Here is a 23,954-nt window from a genome sequence, read left to right on the forward strand (position 1 = left end):
TATCCTCCATCTTTTTAATCACCTCTTCGGCTTTTGATCCAAACAAAACATTAGGCTGAACAGGAGCATCCAATAATTTTGCCTTTACCTGTTCAGGCAAATTTTGTTCCTTTAGCCATGCATGCCTCCTAATGACTGTGCCAGAGGCCGCAGCCCTACAAGAAGCCTCCAAGGCATCAAATCCACAGTGCAAACCATGCTTCCCAACTTGTTCAGTGGCATGTAATAAGTCATGTAATTCCTTATCCTCTGCACAGGCAGAAATGGAAGAAAGCTTTTGTTTTAAGACAGACAATAGAAATTGCTGGTATTTAAACATATGAAACTGACAGTTTAAAGCCCTAATGGACAAAGTGGCAGAAGTGTACACCTTTTTGCCCCATCTATCTAAGGATCGAGAATCCTTTTCAGTAGGGGTAGGATTTTTGGCAGAAGCGGCTTTAACTCCCTTAGGGCCCTGAGAAATGGTTTCAGGGTCAGCAGAAGGGTTCTTGTATAAAAACTGATGGGAATCAGGGACCCTGCAAGGCATCATCCACAATATCCAAAATAGGGGGAATAGCCAGGGGTCTATGTTGGGGAAGAAGAAGAAATTCCCTCAGCCTTTTCTTGGATTCCGAATACTCCTGTCCTTCCCAGTGGAAATGTTCCCTCATTTCATGCAAAGTTTCCCCAAAAGAGAAATCCTCAGGGGGAGAAGCTGAAGGAATGGATTCTTCAGCATCAGAATCCTCCTAAGGAGGGAAAGAATATTCCTGTTCAGAAGAAGAAACTGAGGAAACAGAGGCCTGATCAGAGGAATCATAAGAAACATCCTGCCTTGGCCTTTTGTCTGGAGGGGGAGGAGAACCCCTAATCATAGTGAGTAAATCCTCCGCCATCTTGAGTAACTGTTTCTGTGACTTGGGAGCTGGTTCAGAAGAAGCCTGTGTAGAAGTCTTTGATTTTGAAGGAGTCTTTGCCTTTATTAGTAGCTGAGTAGGCCTGAAAACCCCTTCGGAAGCCGGTACCTGCACAGCGGCTCCGGACCCATCCAAAGGAGCATTGTCCGAAGGTCCTGCAACAGAAATATTTAAAGGCCTGGTTGGCTCCTCATGCGAGTCCGTTTCAGCAGTCGGTTCTGAAATGGCCGACGACAGGGGCTGCAAAAGCGCCTCACTGACGACGGCCGAACCTGAAGCTGGCTCGGCTTGTGCGCTATCATCAGATTTGGACCTCGGAGGCCTGTCTTTATCCTTGTGACGTTTATGAACTCCGGTAGCCGGGATGGTATCCGAAGACATTTTGCAGTTAAAGCGCCTACCGAAGTAATGAAAAGCAAAATCGTACATTCGCTTAATTGTATGTTGATTGAATCTAGCACAAAACCGACAACTAGCTACGTCGTGGTCAGGGCCCAAGCAAGGAATACAGTAAGAATGAAAATACTTGAGGTATTTGGTTCCCACATGAAATACAATTATTAACTTTTTCTGACATCGGAGTGGAGCAAGAAAAAAGTTTCCCCAACGGGGTACTTAGCTGTGAGTGGAGAAGAAAGTCTTCAGACCGAAAAATATCAGTAAAATTCGTCAGCAGTCCTCCGACCGGCAAATGCGAACTGCTATCACCGCACGGCAAGAAAGACTGGAGAAGATGGCGTCGGCTGTCAGCTTTGTACTCCTGGCGCTCTGACGTCAGGGAGCATGGTTGAACAGCCGACGCCGGACCCAGACTTAGGGATTCTGGCCGACCTGGGGCTGCCTGCCGGCAGGGGAGAACCCTACAGTCATGACTGCAACAGTGAAACACGATGAACATCATATAGAATTTTGTAACAGGATGCACTTGGGTGAAATGAGGGAAGTGCTGCAGTCTTCCAGCAGCTTATAGAGGGCACATGCATTATAAAATATGAAGGCAGTGAACCTGCCTGCTAGCAGCACACATTTAAAATTCAGCAGGGAAAAAGACGTACAGTACTAGGCATTCGGGACCTTGTTTGGGACAGGAAGTGAATCAAAATGGTGGTATGTAGCACTATAAATAACAGATTTTACAACATGAAAAAAAAAAAAAACCCTCCAAAAGGGTTATCAGTACTCTACTGTACTTGTGTTTCTACCTACTTTATTTTACTTTTGCATCATCTTAAAAGTACTCAATTGTATTTATTACTGCTTGGTGCAACTCATTCTAAGCCTTTTGGTTTAAACACTTGGGCTTCGGACCAGTTGTTTTGCACTGAGGGTTTGTGGTCTGCACTGTAGTGGCAGAACAGGTAGATTACATCCTTCTAAGTTGGGAACTGCTGATTGAGGGCTCAATGTCGGTTATTCTAAAAGTGTATTAATTCTGGTTTAAGCACTTGGGCTTTCAGGCCAGTTATTTTACATTAAGAGCGTTCGTGGTCTGCACTCTTGTGGGACGAGAGGCTGGACTCTGCCCTTCTGAGCTGGGAATTTCTGGTTAAAGGCTTATAATGCATGCATATCTGAAAGTACAGTTTTGTACCTACCATAAATGTAGATGTTAGAGTGCTAATACAGCTGTAGTAATTACAGATGGGTTCTCTGCGTCAGGCGGGTCCTCGGTCGGCCGAATTCCAAAGTCTAGGTCCGGCGTCGGTTGTTGTCGCTTTCTTTCCTGACGTCAGTGCGACAGGGGTATACAAGACACAGCCAACGTCATTTTCTTCAGTCTTTCTTGCCCCAGATGTCAGGTGCCCCCAGAAGGAAGGCAATACATAAATTATATATATAATCATGTAATGCAATATAATCCAAAAATCAGTAGTTGCAAGCAAATACACCATAGAAGGATAACCCAATCAGGTTGTATGAGGAGGTGTTAGCCACTAGGCCTTTACCAAGAGGGGAAGGAGGGAGGGAAACCTGTACTGCAGCTGTATTAGCACTCGAACATCTACATTTATGGTAGGTACAAAACTGTACTATGTTCATCGTGCATACAGCTGCAGTAATTACAGATGTGTAGAATCCCAAAGCTACGCAAAGGGTGGTAGGCACTAGGTGGAACTGGGAAGAGCCAGAATGCCCTGCAACACAGCAGTGGCAAAGCCTGCTCTAGTTTCGGAGTATAAAGGCAGGTGGTAGTGTTTTGTGAAGGTATGCACAGAACTCAAAGTGGCTGCCTCCAAAATATCTTTGGTAGGGACTCCTCTGAGGAAGGCTGTAGAGGTAGCTGTGGCCCTTGTGGAGTGGGATCTGATGCCTGTAGGAACAGATTTGCCATGAAAGGAGTAACAAAACCGTATGCAGTGGCCTATCCATTTTGAAATTGTCTGTTTGGAAATTGGCTTCCCTTGAGCTCCTACAGCATAGGACACAAAGAGTTGTTCTGATTTCCTGAAAGGCTTTGTTCTGTCCAAATAGTAACGTAGCTGTCTATGGATGTCTAAGGAATGTAACTGCCTTTCCCCTTTGTTTTGAGGATTGGGATAAAAGGTAGGCAAGTGTATGGCCTGATTTAAAGCTACCCTGGATACTACCTTAGGCATAAATGACGGGTTGGTTCGTAGGGAAACCCTGTCCTGATGGAAGATGAGAAAGGGCTGCACAGCCATGAGGGCTTGTAGTTCCGAAACCCTACGAGCTGAGGTAATGGCCAGAAGGAAAGCTGTTTTCCAGGACAAATATTGCAAATCTGTTGAGGCAGCTGGTTCAAAGGGAGGCAATGTTAATTTTTCTAGAATGTAATTAAGATCCCAGGCTGGTATTGGTTGTTTCCTTGGAGGTCTTATATTCTTAGCCCCTCTGAGGAACTGTCTTAAGAGTGGGTGAGAGAATAAGGGTGGATCAGTGTTGTATTCTGCAGAAATGGCTGAGGCATGGATTTTGATGGAGGAAAATAAAAGTCCACTGTTCAACAGCTCAGCTAAATACTGTAATATCTGAGGCAAATTCAGTTTTCTAGGATCCTGGCCTTTTTTCTCATTGCAAGCGCAAAACCGTTTCCATTTTGCGGAGTAAGCCTTTCTAGTAGACGGCCTTCTGGCCTCCAAAATGACATCCTGCACCTCTTTGGAGAGTAGGGTCTGTTGTGGTGTTAAGGAATTTTCCATGCAGTCAGATTGAGTGTTTTCAGCTGACACTGAAGAGTTTTGTAGCTGTGCTGAGTCAGTAGAAGAGGCATTAGAGGTAGGGTCCAGGGAGGAGTATGTGTTAGGCTCCTCAGGAGTGGGTACCAGTGTTGTCTTGGCCAGTCTGGAGCAATCAGCATCATCTTCGGTCTGTCTGCTCTTGCTTTCAAGAGCACCTTGGGCAGAAGAGGCAAAGGAGGGAAGGCGTAAACTGTCCGTGCTGCCCAACTGAAAGAAAGGGCGTCCACTCTCCAGGCCTTTGGATGGAAGGTCCTTGAGCAGAACTTTGTCAATTGATGATTCCTGTGGGAGGCAAAGAGATCAATGTCTGGCCTTCCCCACGCTTGGACTATCTTTGTAAACACTTGAGGATGCAACTTCCATTCGTGTGGGTCTGTCATATTTCTGCTTAGATTGTCTGCCAGCGTGTTTTCCAATCCTGGCAGGTACTGTGCTTGACGTTCGATTTGCCATTCCAGAGCCAAGTTCCAAAGTGACATGGCTAGCCTGCACAGGGGGTATGAATGTGTTCCTCCTTGTTTGTTTATGTACCACATTACTGTGGTGTTGTCTGTTCTTATCAATAATTGCCCTGGATGCAGGAGGTCCTTGAAAGCTGTAATTGCATTGATCACTGCTAGCATTTCCTTTTGACTGATGTGAAGGTGCTTTTCCTTTTGGGACCATTTGCCCTGAATGCACCTGTCTGTCATGTGTGCACCCCAGGCGTAGTCTGAGGCGTCTGTTGTGATGACTTGATTTGCTAGAGACTTGCAGAATGGTAGACCTGTGTTTGTTTGGCATGCTTGGGCCCACCATAGAAATTCCTCTTGCAAGCATGGGATTATTGGTATTATTGTTTCCAAACTGTGGCTGTGTTGAGACCATAGGTTTTTTAGGTACCACTGAAGTTTCCTCATATGCAACTTTGCACATGGGATTAGAAGAAAGGAAGATGCCATGAAGCCCAGAGCCTGCAGGATTTTCCTTGCAGTAAGCCTGGTACAATTTGCTAGTATTTTGAATTACTGAGTTAGTTGCCCCTGTTTTTCTGACGTAAGATAGGCCATCTGGGTGTTTGTGTCCAAGTTGGCACCCAGGAAAGTTATTTTCTGAGATGGTGTTAGCCTGGATTTCTCTTTGTTGACTGTGTATCCCAGAGAATTCAATAACCGTGTTACATAAGCCAGATGTTCCAGAAGTATGTGTTTGCTGTCCGCTTGGATCAGGCAATCGTCCAAATAAGAGTAAATTTGTATCTCTTGAAGTCTGCAGTAGGCAATTACTGATGCCAGGCATTTCGTGAATACTCTGGGCGCAGTAGATAAGCCAAAGGGCAATGCAGAGAATTGATAGTGGATTGAACCTGCAAGAAATCTGAGGTATCTTCTGCAGCTTTGTCTGATTGGGACATGCAGGTATGCCTCCTTGAGGTCCAATGTTACCAGCCAAAACTCCTTGCCCAGCATGGGAAGAAGCTGCTGTAAGGTGAGCATCTTGAATTTTGGTAAGAGTAGAAATGTGTTTAGGATGGATAAGTCCAAAATGGGTCTCCAGTCTGTTCCTTTCCTTGGTACCAGGAATAGTCTGGAATAAAAACCTTGACCTTGTTCGTGAGTAGGTACCTCTTGAATAGCTTTCACGTCCATGAGCTTTGAAATTTGTATTTGAGCCTCTGCCCTTTGATTGTGTGGCAGGTTCGGCATGCCTCTCATTTTTGGAAGAGAGTGTGAAAATGAAATCTGTAGTCTCTGTTTATAAATGTCCAGGATCCATTTGTCTGTTGTGATTATTTACAAGAAATTGGCATATTATGCCAGCTTTCCTCCCAAGGGTGCTGCCAGCTGAGACTTGCTTGACATGAAAAGGGGAAAGTCATTGGGTTTGTTTCCTGTATTGTTGTGCACTGTCTTCGCCACCTCTTGGTGCTGGAGTTTGCCATTGTCTGCCTCTATATGATCCTTGACATTGTCCTCTGCCCCTTGTGCGCCTGTATCTACCTCTTTGGGGCTTGTCCGTGGCTGGAAAGGACCAGTTTTTTGAAGGCCAATTTCTGCTGAAACGTGGTGGTTTAACTTGTAGAAAAGCTTTGACAGTTTGCATAGATTTAACTTTTTCTTCCATTTTCCGTAGTATCTCCTCAGCATTAGTACCAAATAATACATCCTTTTGTAAAGGAGCATCTAGTAGTTTAGCTTTAACATGATCAGGCAAGGTTTGTTCCCTAAGCCAGGCATGTCTACGAATGACTGATCCTGTAGCCGCAGCTCTACTTGAGGCCTCTAGAGCATCATAGCCACATTGTAAGGTGTGCTTACCCACTTGTTCTGCACTATGCATCATATCCTGCAACTCCTTCAAATCTGGTTGTTCAGGTTGTGACATTTTATTCCTTAATTGTGATAACAGAAACTGCTGATATTTAAGCATATGGAACTGACAATTTAAGGCCCTCATGGCTAAGGTGGCCGAGGTATATACCTTTTTTCCCCACCTTTCTAAGGATCTAGACTCTCTTTCGGAAGGTAGTGGATTCTTAGCAGTAGAGGCCTTCATTCCCTTGCGGCCTTGAGATATGGTTTCAGGGTCAGCATTATGGCTTTTGTAAAGAAATTGGTGAGAGTTAGGAACTCTGTAGTACCTATCAGGCTTGACTGGGGCAGGAGGAAGGGAATCCGGATTAAGGCAAGCCTCCGAGTAAACCTCAAGTATGTCCAAGACAGGAGGTATCACCAGAGGTCTGTGCTGAGGTAGCAAAAGAAATTCACTAAGTCTTTTCTTGGAATCAGAAAAGTCTTGGCCTTCCCAATGGAAGTGGTCCCTCAAGGTATGCAAGGTTTCCCCAAAAGAAAAATCCTCTGGGGGAGATACAGAAGGAATGGACTGCTCTGCATCAGAATCTTCAAAAGGGGAGTACGAGTGTTCCTCTTCATCAGAATGTTCTGAAATAATGGAGCCGTGGTCAGAAGAGGGAGAATCTTCCTCCACTCTGGGTCTCTTGTCCGGAGGGGGTTGGGAACCCCTGATAAGAGAGTAATTAAATCCACAGCCATTTTTAGCATCTGCTTTTTAGGCATGGGGCCTGGAGATGGGCCCTGTGCAACAGGCCTCTTGGGATGCATGGCTGATTTGGACTTAGTAAAGGCCTTAATGGAAAAGGAAAATGAGGGTCTAAAGACACCATGGGTGGAAGTGGACCTGTCCACATTAGGAGGCTCAACACTCACAGTGGCTTCGGTAGCTGTAGTCTGGGTATGGGCCGAGGCACCTGCGGTCTCGGTTACAGAAGACACCACCAGAGAAGTGTCGTCGGTAGTCAGGGGCTGCGTAGGCGCCTCGCTGAGAACCGGACTACGTGTAGCCGGTTTTGGCATGGTGTCGGTGGAGACCACGGACCTCGCGTGTCGGTCTTTGTCCTTGCGTTTTTTGGACAAAACGGTAGTCGGAGTCTCCGACGACATTTTATAATCAAAAGCTTTACCAAAAATGTGCTGGGCGAACTCCGCCCGACGCTTAATAGTGCGTTTATTGAAAGTAGCGCAAAAGCGACAGCCCGAGACGTCGTGGTCTGGGCCTAAACAAGGTATGCAAAGGGAATGGAAATCCTTATGCGGTATTTCCTTCCCACAAGAAATACAATTGTTAACTTTGTCTGACATCGGTCTGAGGCAAGGAAAGTTTCCCCAACAGGGTACTTAGCTTTAAAGAAGACTTCGGTTTCCAAATTTTTGTAATTTCAGGAGCTGGCCGACCGGCACTTGCGAACTGCTTCTGCTTCGGGCACCGCGCGGCAAAAAAGACTGAAGAAAATGGTGTCGGCTGTGTCTTATATACCCCTGTCGCACTGACGTCAGGAAAGAAAGCGACAACAACCGACACCAGACCTAGACTTTGGAATTCGGCCGACCGAGGACCCGCCTGACGGCAGAGAACCCATCTGTAATTACTGCAGCTGTATGCACGATGAACATCTGCTTCTTACTGAAGTTGGTGCGCCTTGTTTGCTGTGGCATAGACTGGATTCGGGCCTGCTGAATCTAGCTTTGTTTGTGTAACTTGAGCACTAATCCAGGCATTCTCTAAAGTATTCAATTGTATTTATTACTGCTTAGTAGTAACTTGATTAAAGTGTAGCTATTCATTCTAAGTCTTTTGGATTAAGCACTTGGGCTTCAGACCAGTTGTTTTACATTAGGAAGGTTTGTGGCATGCACTGTGGTGGCAGGACAGATAGTTTTCATCCTTCTAAGTTGGGAACTGCTGATTGGGAGCCCAGTGTCTGTTATTCTTGAAGTGTATTAGTTCTGGTTTAAGCACTTGGGCTTCAGGCCAGTTATTTTACATTAAGAAGGTTCGTGGTCTGCACTCTTGTGGGAGAAGAGGCTGGACTCTGCCCTTCTGAGCTGGGAATTTCTGGTTAAAGGTTTATAGTGCCTGAATATTTGAACTGTATCTTACTGAAATTGGTACACCTTGTTTTCTGTAGCCTAGACTAGATCCAGGCCTGCTGAATCTAGCTTTGTTTATATGCTTGTTGTTTGTTTGCTTGTTATTTCCCTGGAACGCTAATTCCACCTAATACGGCTTCTCAGCTTCTGTGGCTCACTAGTGATATCTGCATTGCTTACTGTACTTATTTCCTTGTTTCACTTGAAAGAAAGTTACTGTTTGTCATTTTTGCATTTAAGTTACCTGTAACAAATTGCACTTAAGTTACCTGGCACTTGCTCACTAAAGCAATTATATAAGTCAGCACTAAAAATTAAAAGCACTACACCCTCACTCCCCACTGACCCTTGTTTTCAATTATAAAGGAATTCCCAATATTATTCTAGCATGTCCAAAGGTCAGTTGTCAATCTCCTCTCCGGTCCAGCTGGTGAATCTAGGAATCTTGAGGCAATGTTACAACTGCCTCATGTACACAGACAACCCTCTCCTCCTCCCAACAAATTCCAACACATGTGAGAGATGCAACCATATAGCCAAACTGGAGGCTAAGCTCTCTCAACTCAGTACTGGCATAACCAGTCAGGAGGTGAAGGAAACCACACTCACTACAATTCCAGTCTCACATAGACCTACCACGACAGCAAACCAAACACATAATCGCACAAAAACATACTCGGAGGCTCTAAATAAAGATCTGCCTAAGCAGCAGAGACCTCCAAAACAGACACCCAAGCAACCGCTACCCCAAAACAAAACATGTGCAACACATCTCACAAAGCCAGTGTGCCGAACAGTCACAGCCCTTAAGACTAAACACACCTGATACACTTGTAACAGGTGACTATCGTCAGGCACACTGACGTCCCGCTCACCAGGCTGAACAAGGAGAGGGTCACGGTGAGCAACCCGTCTGGCGCTAGGATCCGTCACATAACACAAGCACTCAGGTCACTCCAAGGCAAATACAAATATGACTCAGTTATTGTCCATGCTGGTGTGAATGACCTGAGATGTACCTCCCTGGACTACATGAAAAGAGACAGAGGAGCTCTCTGAGCATGTAGCCCAGGTCGAATTGACCCTGACCTTGAGTAGCATCTTACCCTCACCAAGAATGATGCCACAATATGAAGACAAGATGATCAATTTCAACAATTGGCTTAAGTACTGGTGTCATTCAAAGGGGATCCAATGCCTGTCAGCTTGGGATGATGTGCTCGACAAGCCACGATGCTTCGCTAGGGACGGCTTGCACCTGTCACCCCTGGGCTTTCGGATACTGGCAAAGGCTCTTGCTACCCCCATAGTGCCTTTTTTAGGCAAGGCTCAAAAGACAAACCCACCTTCATAGGTATCACAAGGGATAAGAAACTAACAGTAATGCTACTTAACGCCAGAAGTCTAAACCTCAAGATGCACGCACTCAAAACTCTCCTTAGCATGGAGAACATCGATATCTGTGCAGTAACAGAAACCAAGATGCACGCACTCAAAACTCTCCTTAGCATGGAGAACATCGATATCTGTGCAGTAACAGAAACCTGGTTCAGGGCTCCCGAGAGCACCCCAGCACTACCAGGTTATACCTCATACCATGCTTTTCGGCCCCAAAACTTGGACCGAACCACAAAAGGAGGGGAGTATCGATATTCAAAGATACCCACACCTCCAGGTTGGTGGCAAAGCACGAAGCATCAGAGACTATCCATGTGCAACTAACAGTGGGTAAAACTGCCTTCCAGTTTATAGCCTGCTACAGACCACCTCCCAAACCCAGGAACCCCACTCGGCCTTCCTGAGAACACTGGAAAATATGAAGGTCTCTCCAAACACCATTATATTGGGCGACTTCAACTACCCAAACATAGACTGGGAGCATTACTCTAGCTCCAACACCCTAGCCCAAAGGTTCCTAGAATTTATAAACTCAAATGCTATGGAACAACTTGTTACCACTCCCACAAGAGGGGAAAACATACTGGACCTGATCATCACCAACATGGGGACTCTATGCTCCAGACCAGAAGTGTATCCCTCACTGGTAAGATCAGACCATAAACTAATCTCACTGGATATTCACATCCCGACCCCACCCCCTGCCCAGAAAACCAGTGTGAAAAACTTCTCTAAAGCAAATTTCACACTCCTCAAAACCGAGGTGGAATCCTTCAAAGCCCCCGGGCCTGTGGAAAATACGGCCCAGACCGCAGAATCCTTTATAAACGCATTCTATGAGCACCTTCAGGAATGCATGGATCATGCGATCCAAAATAAAACCAAGACCCAATCCTCCAAAGGCAAACGTCCTGTCTGGTGGACCCCAGCCATACACAAACTATACAATAGAAGGAGGAAGCTACTAAATGATAGAGCAAAATCCCAAAAAGGGAAGGCATCACTGATCAGTATTAGCAAAAAACTACGGGCACTCATAAAATTGTCTAAGGCCAGCTTCGAGAGAAAAATTGCACAGGACACTAAGGATAATCACAAGGCTTTCTTTAGTTATGTTAGGAACCTGGGTGGCAATTCCCAGATATGCTCAGAATTAGTCCAAAATGACAAAAAATACACCGAATCCACAGACATTGCCAACATCCTAGCTGACAGGTTCAGCGCAAACTACCTCCCCACCAAAAGGGCAAATATCTATCCCAGCAGAGCGCTGCCCCCCTGACATCTCAGATGCTCAGTTAAGAGCCGCCCTCTCCAAAGCAAAGAACACAGCATCAATGGGACCAGATGGTGTCCCGGGCTGCGTCCTACATGAACTCCAAGAAGAGCTAAACCCAAACATAAAACTACTGTTCAATCTCAGCCTTACTACAGGATATGTGCCCAAAGAGTGGCGTACAGCAACAGTGGTCCATCTCCATAAAGGTGGTGCCTCAACGGATCCTGGAAACTATCGCCCCATAAGCCTGACTAGCTTGGTCTGCAAAGCTATGGAAAGGATCATCATGGACCTCATAAATAAAGATATTGGGGACCTACAGACACTGGATCCTACCCAGTTCGGCTTTAAGGGCAGATCCTGCCTCTTAAACCTGGTTGATTTCTTTGAAACAGTCACCAAGGCCATTGACGAGGGGAAGGTGGTCCACACAGCCTACCTGGACCTCGCAAAAGCCTTCGATACAATACCCCACTCTGGCATTATAGATAAGCTCACCAGGTTAAATATAAACCCCTATGTCACTAGATGGATTGCAAACTGGCTCAAGGACAGAACCCGCGTGGTTAGAATTGCTGGAGCCATGTCAGACTCCAAACCAGTTACAAGTGGTGTCCCACAAGGCTCAGTCCTGGGACCTCTCTTGTTCGGTATATATTTCTCGGAGGTACAGGCCAACACGGAAGGACTGTGGCTGACCAAGTTCGCAGATGACTGCAAACTGGGCGCCATAATCGACTCTCCAGCCGACACAAGCATCCTCCAAAAGGGCCTCACAGAAACAGACAACTGGTGCCAGAGCCATGGCCTCAAGCTAAATGCCAAAGAGTGTATAGTCATCCCCTTTGGCAAAAACAAAGTGCCCACAAATTACCACATAGGTGGTAATCCATTAAGTACAGAAGTAGTAATTTGGGACCTGGGGACCCAAGTTGATAGCAATCTCTCATTTGACAACCACGTGGCCAAAGTGGTTAGAAAAACATTTTATATAGTCCACCTAATCATGAAGGGATTCACATCTAGATCAGGGGAGGTCATCGTGCCTCTTTACTCATCCCTCATCAGGCCCATAATTGAGTACAATGCCCCTTTTGGGATGTACCTTACACCAGACACCTGCAGCAACTGGAAAGACCCCAAAAGTACCTCACCAAGAGGATCAAAGGGCTCAAACAGATGCCATATGCTGCCCGGTTAAAGAAACTCCAGCTCTACTCAGTGGCATACCACCTGTTCAGAGGCGATCTGTGCCGGACGTATAAAGCCATGTTCAACCCGAAATTAATGGACATGCTGCACCTCAGAAAATCCAAATCCCATCGAGCTACTCGCTCGAGAGACTTGAACCTCAGCACTGAAATAAATAGGACATGCTGGAGGGACAGATTCATAACCCAGAGGCTCCCTTCACTCTGGAATAAAATCCCAGTCCAGGTTAGGCAGAGTCCCTCATTGACCCTCTTCAAGAGGAATCTTGATGAGTGGATGGGAGATCGTAGGTTTACCCCGGGTATCACTTCTGTGTCACTGTTAGACAGAGGCAAAGTATACTAACCTCGAAAAAGGGCATAGCAAAATAAATTTAAATTTAAAATGGGTGGCGAAAGCCAAACACATTCTGGCTAGGCTTATAAATGCCCTAGGGCAGATAGCCTAGTATGAACCTATGAACCTATGTTCATCGTGTTTCACTGTTGGCAGTCATTACATTTGGGTAGATTCCCAAAGCTAAGGGACCAGCTATAAGACCCTGCAAATGAGCAGTGGCAAAGCCAGCTCTGGATTTAGAGAAAATTGCTAAGTGATAATGCTTGGTGAAAGTATGAACTGAACTCCAGGTAGCAGCTTCTAGAATATCCCTGGTAGGAACACCTCTGAGAAAGGCTGCTGAAGTAGATGCAGCCCTGGTGAAATGAGATCTGATCCCCCGGGGGATAGGTTTTCCATGGTGCTTATAACATAAATTAATACAACGGCTTATCCATTTAGAAATGGTTTGCTTTGAAATAGCCTTTCCCTCTGCCCCTGCCACAAATGCTACCAGCAGTTGTTCAGATTTTCTTCGAGATTTAGTCCTGTCCAAGTAGAATCTAAGTTGTCTGTGAACATCCAATGAATGCAGAATTCGCTCTCCCTTGTTCTGTGGATTGGGACAGAAAGTTGGCAAATGAATGGACTGATTAAGAGTCACAATGAATACCACCTTGGGCATGAAGGATGGATTGGGCCTGAGTGACACCCTATCCGCATGAAAGATGATGAAAGGCTCCATTGCCATAAGGGCCTGTAATTCAGATATCCTTCTAGCTGAAGTGATTGCTAAAAAGAAGGCTGTTTTCCAGGAAAGAAATTTTAAGTCTGCAGTTGCAGTTGGCTCAAAAGGAGATGGAGAGAGTTTCCCCAATACAAAGTTAAGGTCCCAGGCAGGAGTTGGAGCTCTCCTTTGTGGTCTCAAGTTTTTGGCCCCTCTGAGATACTGCTTTAGAAGAGGATGAGAGAAGAAGGGGGGGTCCTGTGTTGTAATGAGCTGAAATGGCTGAGGCATGGATTTTTATGGAAGAAAAAGACAGGCCCTTATGAAGCATCTCAGTTAAGTATTGCAAAATCTGAGGTAAATTGGGCACTGCTGTGCTCATCCCTTGAGATTGATTCCAGGCACAGAATCTTTTCCATTTGTTAGGTCTTTTCGTCTCCAAAATGACATCCATCACAGGTTTGCTGAGGGATGCTAAGGGTGAATTTAAGTGATTAGCCAAGCTGCAAGATTCAATGTTTGGAGATAAGGGTGCAGAATTTGGTTCTCCTGCTGAGACAGTAAGGAAGGTGTCTGAGGCAGGTGCCATGGAGAAATGTGTGATACTGCGCAGGAGTGGGTACCAGTGTTGGCAAGGCCAGTCTGGAGCAATCAAAATCATTTTTGCTTTGTCATGTTTGACTTTTAGTAGAACTTTGGAGAGCAAAGGCAGAGGAGGAAAGGCAAACGGTTTTTCCAGCTGAAGGACACAGCATCCACTTTCCAGGCTTTTTTGTGACGAGTTCTTGTGCAAAATATGTCCAACTGACAAGTTCTGGGGTGAGGGAAAAAGATCCATGTCTGGGCACCCCCATTTGCTTGTCAACATGTTGAAAATCCGTGGTTCCAGTTTCCATTCGTGAGGGTCCATGAGATTTCTGCTTAGTTCATCTGCCAGAACATTCTGCTTTCCTGGCAGGAACTGAGCTTGTAGTTGCACTTGGTAGCTCAAGGCTGTGTTCTACAATGCCATGGCTAGTCTGCAGAGGGGGTAGGAATGTGTATCCCCCTGCTTGTTTATATACCACATAACCGTGGTGTTGTCAGTCTTTACCAGTAATTGTCCTGGATGAAGGTAGTCCTTGAAGGCTGTCAGTGCATTCTGTACAGCTAGCATTTCTTTTTGATTGATATGAAGTTGCATTTGATTTGGGCAACATTTGCCCTGAATGCACTTCCCTGACAGATGAGCCCCCCATGCATAGTCTAATGCGTCTGTAGTTAGGGTTTGGGTGGCAGGTGGTGGTGTGAATGGCAGTCCCTTGTTTTGGTGGCAGGCCTTTGCCCATCATAGGAACTCTAGGCGCAGGCAAAGTATGATAGGAATCATTGTTTCCAGGCTGTGACAATGTTGACTCCATTAACTTTTTAAGTACCACTGAAGTTTCCTCATACGCAGTCTTGCATATGGAATTAGAAGAATGCGTGAGGCCATGAACCCCAAGGCTTGCAGTATTTGCCTTGCAGATACCAGGGTTTTTGTGTACGCCTGTTTGAATTAAGTCACCAAATGAATTTGCTTTTCTGGCGTAAGGAAAGCCATCTGGGCAGTTGCATTCAAACTTGCACGCAAGAATGTAACTTTTTGAGAGGGTACCAGTTAAGATTTCTTTTCGTTTATGGTGTACCCTAGACAGGTTAGAAGTCTTTTTACAAACGCCAGATGTTTTAGAAGAATGGCCTGGTTTTCTGCCTGCATTAGACAATCGGCCAGGTATGGATATATTTGAATATTTCTTTGCCTGCAAAATGCAATTACTGGAGCCAAGCACTTTGTGAAAACCCTGGGCGCAGTAAACAAGCCAAAGGGCAGTGCAGAGAACTGATAATGCATGCAGCCTGCTCTGAAGCATAGGAATCTTCTGCAGGATTCCCTGATTGGGATATGCAGGCAAGCCTCTTTTAAGTAGAGAGTTGCCAACCAGGCATCCCTGCCTAGCATAGGAAGTAACTGGTGAAGAGTCAGCATCTTGAATTTTGGAATGTTCAGAAAGGTGTTTAGAACAGACAGGTCCAGAATTGGACGCCATGATTTGTCTTTAATGTGTACCAGGAAAAGTCTGGAAAAGAAACCTTGTCCCTCTTTTTCTTCTGGTACTAGTTGAATAGCCTCCATGTTTAGGAGGGAAAGTACTCGTTTCTGAGCCTCTGTCCACTAACTTGGGGGCAGGTGTGGCCATCTGTTTGGAGTTGGCAGCGTGTGGAAATTAAATCTGTATCCCTGGGACACTATATTTAAAACCCATTTGTCCTGGGTTATAAGTTGCCAGTTTCTTGAATGAAGAGCCAGTTTTCCCCCCGAAGGGGCGGCTAAGAGGCAAGTGCTTGGTAATTTCAAAGGGAAGTCATTGAGACTGTTTACCATAGGGTTGTGTCTTGTTGTTTCCAAGTGGAAGCACCCCATTGCTTAGTTCTGCAAGTCCCTTGGGACTGAAACCTGGTGGTTTTGGAATGTCTGGGTTTGGCTGTAGTGGCTCTGGAAGGAGCTGGAAAGGACCAGTTCTTAGTAGGCCAATGCCTACTAAATCTTGGAAGTTGCACTTGTAAGAAATCTTTCACAGTTTGCATAGATTTAGCTTCATCTTCCATCTTTTTAGAACTTCTTCAGCCTTACTGCCAAATAAGCGGTCCTGCTGTAAAGGAGCAAAAAATAAGTTATGTACTTACCATAACGTTCCATGTGAGTTGTACATCTCACCTTTTTGTTCTTACAAACGGGTTCGGAGCCGATCCCTCGGCTCTGAGTCGGCCGCTTTCCAAGCTGAAACTCTCAGAGAAGCTCGAGACCTAGTGGATATCCCACGATTCCCTGCTGTAACTCCCCAGATCTAGCAAGCTGCAATGCAGGAAACCAAGGAAAGGTAACAACCTCCTGAATCGTTAATTCCAGCATAAAACAGGAAAAGAGAAAGGAGGCAACCTGCCCAAGGATAGGCTGATCTAAAAAAGACCAAACTGACCTCCCTGCTAAGGCAACCATCTCTCTCCATGGAGGGGGATGGAGGGAGGGATTGTAAGAACAAAAAGGCAAGATGTACAACTCACATGGAACGTTATGGTAAGTACATAACTTCTTTATGTGAAGTTGTACAATCTCGCAGTTTTGTTCTTACAAACGGGTAGCGTCCCAAACACTCTAATCCTCGGTGGCTCACGGGAGTACATTCCTGAGCACAGTGGAACCAAAGGAGGCCCTGTCCCTGGAAGCCCTGTCCACTTTATAGTGAGTGATGAACGTGTGAGGCTTAGACCATGTGGCAGCTGCACAGATAACATCTAAAGGCAAATGGGCAGCATACGCCACGGATGTAGACACCGCCCGGTTAGAATGGGCTTTAACGTCAGAGGACAATGACTGATTGGTAGACGCGTAAACAAATTTGATACAGTTAGTCAGCCATCTGGATAAAGTGGTTTTTGAAACTGCATATCCCTTCCCGTTATCAGCGAACGAAACAAACAGCTGTTCAGTCTGTCTGAAATCCTTCGTACGGTCAAGGTAGAACCTTAGCTGCCGGTGCACATCAAGCTTATGCAACATATATTCTAGTTTGTTGGTGTGACGTCTGAAGAAGGTAGGAAGTTCGATGGATTGATTTATGTTGCTCTCTGAGCACACTTTTGGAAGGAAAGTGGGGTTAGTCCTAAGAGAAACTCTGTCGGGGTGAAAAATTAAATATGGTGGTCTGGAGGACAATGCCTGCAGTTCAGACACTCTACGTGCGGAAGTAATTGCTACCAAGAAAATAGTCTTCCACTAAAGGAATTTCAGATGGCATGAAGAGGCTGGTTCGAACGGGGAAAGCATCAATTGTGATATGAGATTTAAATTCCAGGGAGAAATAGGGTGTCTAACCGGTGGTCTGAGGTGATGGGTTCCTTTTAGAAACGCTTTACAAAGCCTATGCGCCATAATGTTAGATCCATCACATCCTACATGAAAGTTTGAGATAGCAGCCAATTGTACTCTTATGGTGGCAGCTGCTGAGTCCTTATTGAATAAAGAGGATAAGAACTCCAGAATGATATGAAGTGGCGCCACAAATGGATCAATGTTGTAGCGAGCAACCCAATGTACGAATCATTTCAACTTACTATTGTACAATTTCCTGGTAGACAGTTTGAGAGAGGAAACTATGATATGCTGTACGGCAGGGGACAAATCAGTAGACCTGGCTAAAGTGGGAACTGGAGCAGCCAAGCTGTCAGATTTAGGGAGAGAAGGGAAGGATGAAGAACTCCCGACGAATGGGTCAGCAGGTCCGGCACTGGGTCCAGGATCCACGGTTCTTCCAGTTGACATTTCTGCAGAAAGGGGAACCAAATTTGTCGAGGCAAAGACGGGGCTATCAATATAACTGTCCTTCCTAGACTTTTGGCTTTCTGAATAAATCTGGGAATTAAAGGGATCGGTGGAAAGGCATAAAGGAGACCCAGGGGCCAATCATGCACGAGTGCGTCCCTTGGTTTGTTCCACGGTGGGGGATAAAGGGCAAAGTAGCTGCTGCATTTGGCATTCATTGGGGAAGCAAACAGGTCGCAGCAAGGCCGGCCCCATCGGAGGAAGATCTGTTCCGCCACACTGTTTTAGAGACCACTCCTGAGGCAGCAGCATAGCCCTGCTTAAACTGTCGGCTATCACGCTGGAAGATCCCGGGATGTGCGTTGCTGTCAGAAAGCGTCCGATGGATACAGCCCACTGCCATATTCTCAGGGCCTCGCGGCATAGGGGATAGGACATGGTTCCCCCTTGTTTGTTGATATACCAGACTACCGACATGTTATCCGTCTGGATGGCAATCGTACCTAGAGGTAGAGAGTTGTGAAAGTGCTGCAACGCTAGGAACACTGCTCTCATCTCCAGGACGTTGATATGCAAATGAGTCTCCATAACCGACCAAGTGCCTTGGATACTGTTTCCCTGAAAAAGCCCCCCACCCCATCAGGGAAGCATCCGTGGTCACTGTGGCTGCGGGTTGGGGAAGAAAGTACAGTTTTGTACCTACCATAAATGTAGATGTTCGAGTGCTAATACAGCTACAGTCATAACAGATGGGTTCTCCTGCCGTCAGGCGGGTCCTTGGTTGGCCGAATTCCAAAGTCTAGGTCCGGCGTCGGTTGTAGTCGCTTCTTCCCTGACGTCAGTGCGACAGAGGTATAAAAGAACCAGCCGACGCCATTTTCTTCAGTTTTTCTTGCCCCAGATGTCAGGTGCCCCCAGAAGGAAGGCAATACATAAAATTATGTAATAATGCAATGCAATATAATCAAAAAACAGTAGTTGCAAGCAAATACACCATAAAAGAATACCCATAGAGGGGAAGGAGGGAGGGAAACCTGGACTGCAGCTGTATTAGCACTCTAACATCTACATTTATGGTAGGTACAAAACTGTACTATGTTCATCGTGCATACAGCTGCAGTCATAACAGATGGGTAGAATCCCAAAGCTAAGAAAGGGGTGGTAGGCACTAGGTGGAACTAGGAGGAGCCAAAATGCCCTGCAAGTCTGCAGTGGCAAAGCCTGCTCTAGATTTGGAGTATAATGGGCCTAAGCAAGGAATACAGAGGGAATGGAAATCCTTATGCGGTATTTGCTTCCCACAAGAAATACAATTATTAACTGTCTGACATCGGTCTGAGGCAAGAAACGTTTCCCCAACGGGGTCCTTAGCTTTTAAGAAGACTTCGGTTTCCAAATTTTCGTAATCTCAGGAGCTGGCCGACCGGCACTTGCGAACTGCTTCTGCTTCGGGCACCGCACTGCAAAAACGACTGAAGAAAATGGCGTCGGCTGGTTCTTTTACACCCCTGTCGCACTGACGTCAGGGAAGAAGCGACGACAACCGACGCCGGACCTAGACTTTGGAATTCGGCCGACCGAGGACCCGCCTGACGGCAGGAGAACCCATCTGTTATGACTGCAGCTGTATGCATGATGAACATCAAAGGGATGACCGATTGTCACATGGTCGCTGATTAACCACCAAGCGAGATCTTTCTTGCAAAGAGTTGTCAATCGAATCTCGTATGATAAAGGTGGACTCTGGTAGGACCATTGAGCGAAAAGAAGCCATTGTAATATCCGCATGTGCATTCGGCCTAAGGGAACTGCTATCAAGGCCGCTGCCATTGTGCCCAACAGTTGTAATATCTGCGACGCTGGTGCTTTGTCGAGAACTAGAAGGCTGGATAACTGATCCCTCAATGAGACAATTCTGGATCGAGGCAACTTGCCTTTTTCGTTGATGGTGTCTATTTCTGCTCCTAAGAAGGTAAGATGCTGCGAGGGCAATAATGCAGATTTCTCGAAATTTAGAGCGATACCTAAACGAGAACAAAGATGTATTAAGTAATCTCTTGACCGCAGAAGTTGATTCTTGGTGGTGGCGGTAAGGAGCCAGTCGTCCAGATACGGAAACACTCGGAATCCTAGCCGTCTCAGATGAGCTGTAACCACTGCCATGCATTTGGTGAACACCCTGGGGGCTGTGGTGAGACCAAAGGGCAGGGCTCTGAATTGTTAATGACTGGCTCCCAGCCGAAAACGCAGATGATCTCTGGATGCTGTGTCCATTTTGATATGGTAGTATGCATCCTTGAGATCTATAGAGCACATCCATTCCCCCTTTGACAAAAAAGGGAGGATTGACTGCAGCGTGACCATCCGGAACTTCTCCTTCTTTAAAGGCGTTGAGCCTGCTGAGGTCTAGAATGGGCCTCCAGTCCCCCATCTTCTTTGACAATAAAAAGAACCTTGAGTAAGTTCCGAATCCTCTCTGGTCTGCCGGGACTGCCGGGATGGCTCTTTTGTCTAGAAGATTTTGAATCTCTATCTCTGCTAGTCTTCTCAGACTGGGGGGGAACGTCTGGACTTTTTGCAAATACAGGGGGATTTTTTATAAAGGGAATATGGCAACCTCTGGTAATGATGCTTTTCACCCAGGAATCTGTTGTGATGTTTAGCCAGGCATTTGGGTGTAAAGCTAAGTGACCCCAGACTGTCTCCAGAGTAGAACAGCCGGGCTTCCCTTCAGGAACGCTGATAGGGTTTGCCAGAGAACTGGTCCCCGTCACCCTGGTTTTGCGGACCACCTTTGCCAATTGGACGGCGTCTTCCATTTTGACCCCTTCCTCTGCCTCTGGAGGAGGTATCTGTAGGTGTGTTTTGGAAAGCTTCCTGACGTTTCCGGAACCACATTTTCCCACTTCGTTGCCCTTTGGGGTACGGTCTGGTTGGAGTGGAAAAACGGACTCCGATGGCAGACAGAGTCTTTCCTTCTTGCTCACACCTCATAAGGGTCTCCTTAACTTTTGGACCGAACAAGGCCGATCCGTCAAAGGGGGTGTTTACAAATGAAGACTTAAAGGCTTCCGCGAAGGAGCACAGGCGCATCCAGGATTGTCTCCTAAGAGCTATCGCTGAACCCGCCGCTCTACTCGAACCTTCGTCAGCATATGAACTGAGCCACATGGATGAGTTGACTATGGAATTTAGGGTGTTGAGTTGTGCATTCACCTTCTCAGAGACTGCATCAGCTACATTACCCTGAAGGGTGTGTCTCCTAGTTCTTTGAGGAGATCTCGTTGAAGACGTGTGAAATGAGTTAGGTAGTTTAGCAATCTCAAGGAAAATGTCGCCGAACTGAAAATGCGTTTTCCATATCTGTCCATAGTCCTGGAATCTTTATTAGGAGGATGGACAGTAGAAGAAGACTCGGACATCTCTTTCTTAGTGGCCACCACCATAGTATCTACCGGAACTCCTTTTGTTAAGAAGGACTTGTCTGATGGTGCAGTCATGAACTTATTAGGCCTCCGAGGGACTGGTTCCATGGTGTCAGGAGACTCCCACGCCCTTCGAGCAACTAGTTCCATTAGTTCATCGAAGGGAGGAGTAACCCAAGAGGTGGATGGTTGAGATCCAAAGGCCTTCAGGAGAACCGACTCATCCTCAGTAGGGGCAAAGGACTGCCAATCCCCTCTCTGTTTCAGGATTTCTAAAAGGTCTGAAAAGGAGACATCTTCCGAGGGGGATCGTGGGGACCCCTCTGATTCCTCCAAGTCGGTATCTGATGTAAGAGATTCCTGAGGGCAATCTAAGTGCCTCCTCTTGCACAGTTTCTTCCTAGGCACTTCCTCGGTGGGAGCTTCCATCTAGGGAGGAGGGGTCACCCGAAGGGGATTCCTGATGCCCTGGATCTCGACGCTTAGAAGGGATCCGAGGAGAAGAGGCAGAACGAGGCCCTTTGGGAAGAGGTGAAGACAGATCTGAGGAAGTAGTGGTCTTAGCAGACAAAACCTTCCTCATGGCATCGAAGGCGCCAGAATCCCAATTCGAAGGATCGATCGGCTCCAAAGAGATCGGTCGATCGCTCCGAACAGAGACCCCACGCTCCAAACCAGAGGACATGGCCGAGGACATCTGCGCCAAAGCACCGAGCGGTAGAGTCGGAACCGAAGTGTCGGTTCGACTCTCACGACCGGAGTCGACGAGTGACTGTCTGTCGCGAGGTTCTTCCGTCTGTACCGAAGAAACCAAGGTTGATGGAGTCAAGGGAAGAGGATCGAACCTTGGCTCCACAGGGTCTACTAGCATCGGTTCCGTCAGCACCGACTCCGAAGATTCGATGGGTTTCGGAGGAGGAATGGAGGAAACAGGAGGCAAATTCGGCTCCGAAGTCACTTGACTCGAAGCAGATAACATTTTGGCAAGGGCCGGGTTCTCCAATAACCTTTTCACCACTCGATCCAGATCCACATCAGATAATTTGGAGGAGTGTGAAGAGTGATGGGTCGAAGGAGCCGAAGAATGCACCGACTGGAGGATAGGTAATTGGGGTGCATCGAATACCGGCTCCACCACCAGGGATCGAACAGGCGGATCGATACTCGGTCCCGAGGTCTGTGGAACAGATATTCGAATCACGCCAGAGGTACTCGGAGCCAGAAACTTAGGCTCTGAAGATCCTCTCCTCTAGAAGACTTAGACCCCTTCGACGTCTTAGAAGAGAGGTCAGCTTTTTCAAGAGAGGCCTGAAAATCCAGTTTTGGAAGCCCTCTATCTACCAACTTCCTTCTTCTTTCTAGCAGAACTCTAGCACTGAAGGAGTGGCTGATGGAGCAGACTTCTTGCAAATGTACCGAGCCAAGACAATATACACATGTGTTGTGGTTGTCAGTAACGGACATCTTCTGTCCACAACCACATCTCTTAAAACCCGACTTTTGTTTTTCGGACATACTAAGTCCCCAAAAACACACAACACATAACCGTAAGTATTCTATGTATACAAAGGAGAAACACCGATTAAACAATCCTAGATATTATAAATATTAACTACTTGAAAAAACACTCCACAGCACACTTGACTAAACTATGTATAATGACAGAGCCCTGTCAACTACTAAGGAGACAAAAAACTCCTTCAACTACTAAATTACTATAAGAAATCTACTCTACAAAACTAACTAACTTAACACTATCGAAAAAAGGATAAAATCTTAAACTACAAAAATTATTTAAATAAGAAAAGTTTTCACAGGCCCGAGCTTCACTCTTGAGAGCTTGCGATCGTTGCAGCAGCAAACTAGAGCTGGGGAGTTACAGCAGGGAATCATGGGATATCCACTAGGTCTCGAGCTTCTCAGAGTTTCAGCTTGGAAAGCGGCCAACTCAGAGCCGAGGTATAGGCTCCGAACCAGTTTGTAAGAACAAAATGGCGAGAATGTACAACTTCACATCAAAAGTTTTGCTTTAACATGATCAGGCAGAGATTGCTCCTTAAGCCAAGCATGCCTTCTAAGCACAGACCCAGTAACAGCAGCCCTACAAGAGGCCTTTAAGGAATCAAAACCACATTGCAAAGTATGTTTGCCAACTTGCTCAGCTGAATGCAATAAATCCTGCAAGTCTTTATTTCTCCACACAGTCAGAAATCAACATCATCTTCTGTTTAAGCAGTCCCATGATATGCCGCTGATATTTTAGCATAGGGAATTGACCGTTTAAAGCCCTGATTGCTAAGGTTGCAGAAGTATAAACCTTTTTACCCCATCTATCCAGTGCCCTGGAGTCTATCAGAAGGGGTAGGATTTTTAGCAGTAGAAGCCTTAATGCCCTTGGGCCCCTGAGAAATGGTTTCAGAGTCTGCAACAGGATTTTTGAAAAATAATTTGTGGGACGCGGGAACCCAGTAGTACCTGTCTTGTTTGCTAGGGGCTGGAGGCAAGGAATCAGGGGCCATACTGGATTCCGAAAACACATCAACAATATCTAGTACAGGTGGTATAGCCAAAAACCTATGCTGAGGAAGAAGAAAGAAATCCCCAAGCCTCTTTTTGGATTCAGAGAAACCCTGACTTTCCCAGTGGAAATGCTCCCTTAAGGTATGTAAAATTTCCCCAAAAGAGAAATCCTCAAGTAGAGAAGCAGAGGGAAAGGAATCCTCT

The 23,954-nt window shown here is 46.2% G+C and overlaps 1 protein-coding gene across 1 annotated transcript in view; it reads right to left on the reverse strand.

The window, feature by feature from the left end:
- Positions 1-23,954, reverse strand: part of LOC122800349 (transcription elongation regulator 1-like) — a 123,734-nt gene that overhangs the window by 29,511 nt on the left and 70,269 nt on the right. The gene's annotated exons all lie outside the window — the stretch shown is intronic.

Source organism: Protopterus annectens, chromosome 4.part0, assembly GCF_019279795.1.
Source record: "Protopterus annectens isolate FY-2018-M chromosome 4.part0, PAN1.0, whole genome shotgun sequence".
Classification (NCBI taxonomy): Eukaryota; Metazoa; Chordata; order Ceratodontiformes; family Protopteridae; genus Protopterus; species Protopterus annectens.